Here is a 1,998-nt window from a genome sequence, read left to right as displayed (position 1 = left end):
ATCGTACCTTGGTTGGGTTGGCCTTGGTCGTGTTTGCCTTGGCCTTGACCCTTCTTTCTATTCTTGTAAGAATAGCAATCCTTTTTAAAGTGTCCGGGCTTGTTGCAGAACCAGCAACTCCCACTCGGCTTAGGCCTTTTGTTTGAGTGGCCTTTCGGGGATTTGTTTGGCCTCTTTTGGCCCCGTTTCTTCTCTTCCTCCACCACATGAACCGTAGTAGACGAAGAAACATGTGTGTCTTTCTTGTCATGCATTCGAAAGTTCTCCTCAATCCGAAGATGTGATCCCAATTGCTCAAGGGTCATATCTTCCTTCCTATGCTTCAAGGAACGCTTAACGTCCTTCCAAGACGGTGGTAACTTGTCAACAATAGAAGAAACCATAATGGTTTCATCCATTTTTAACTCATGTTGAGTGAAACTACTCAAGATCCTCTGGAGCTCATGAAATTGCTCCATAACCGGTCTTGCGTCCACCATTTTGTAAGCATTAAACTCGCTTACAAGAAACCTCTTACTCGAGGCATCTTCCGACATGTATTTCTCTTCCAATTTCGACCACAATTCTTTTGCAGTCTCTATATTTTGATACACATCAAAAAGAGCATCGGACATACCGTTCAATATGTGTCCGCAACACACATAATTGTCGTTGTCCCACTTATTCCTCGTGCGTGCTTGAGCGAGCGTCTCTTCTTCATTCTCCTCCGGTCGTGGAGTGCTGATCACATACGCCACGTGCAACGTAGTAAGAAGAAATTTTATCTTCTTTTGCCACCGCCGGAAAGCCACGCCCTCGAATTTTTCGAGTTTGTGAAAATCAAGAGTTAGATCTCTCACCGAAGAACCCATACCCGTCATTCGATTTCCCTTTCCCCGTGTATCCGAAATAAGAAATAACGTTTTAGATTGTTAGATTAATGTGGGTCTGGATACAACAAGAAAGAACAATAAAAACAATGAAATCGAAATAAAAACGAAAGAACCGGATATGATCTTCTAGGCGTGTAGAACACTTTCCTAAAACGTTATTCCCTCCCCACCGAGCAAAGGAGAAACCCGAGAATACGTTTAGAGATACAAAGAAGATCAGCAACGATTGATCTGCTCCTCAAACGTTGCCCGAAACAGAAAAACTCGAGAAAGAAGATGAACAGTAAAAGATGGAGAAGAAGTAGCAAGTTTCTTCACCAACAAGGCTCACAAATCTCTCAAAAATCAATTAGATTTCATACTTCTGTGTTCAGACGTCTAGGAATATTTTTAACACTCCAAAAGTCAAAAGGTGCAAGGATAGGGAAGTTTTTTTCCGAACAGACACGATTTTTCGTTCATTTGAACAACTCAGAAAAATCAGGCGGGTCGCTCATTTTTCGAGCGGTCGCTCATTTTCCAGTTTTGTTCATCAGAGAAAATGAGCTACCCGCTCATTTTCCTGACCGGTCGCTCATTTTCGGTCGCTCATTTTCCGAGCGGTCGCTCATTTTCCCAGCGGTCGCTCATTTTCTCAGTTTTGTTCATCAGAGAAAATGAGCTACCCGCTCATTTTCCGAGCGGTCGCTCATTTTTTGAGCGGTCGCTCATTTTTTCCAGTTTTGTTTTATCGGAAAAAACGAGCCAAACGAGCCACCTTCAATATCTTCCGACTAATCCTTAACACTTAATCAATTCACGACACGTCTTTTACAAGCATTTTACTCCTCCACTACACTTGTAATACACGTGAAACAAGAATCCTTTGAGAGATTTTAAATTCCACCAATCTACTCTAAAATAACTAACAAAGTCTCCGACAGAACTCTCAAACCAAACACCACTCAATATCCCGAGAGATATCTATACGTGTGTTGCCATTAATAGACCTCAATGTGTTTTAGGAATCGTAAGTAAATTCAGTCTTATACCTTGTGATTTTGTTGAGGGAGAATCTAATTGAATAAAAAAATATAATTCTCAAACCGTGCTGTTATTTATTGAGTCGCTCTTGCATTTGGAAATT

This window comes from Tarenaya hassleriana, unplaced genomic scaffold (genome assembly GCF_000463585.1).
Source record: "Tarenaya hassleriana unplaced genomic scaffold, ASM46358v1 Cleome16, whole genome shotgun sequence".
In the NCBI taxonomy this organism is placed as follows: domain Eukaryota; kingdom Viridiplantae; phylum Streptophyta; class Magnoliopsida; order Brassicales; family Cleomaceae; genus Tarenaya; species Tarenaya hassleriana.
The sequence above is the reverse complement of the archived record's forward strand: the minus strand, read 5'-3'. Positions refer to the sequence as shown.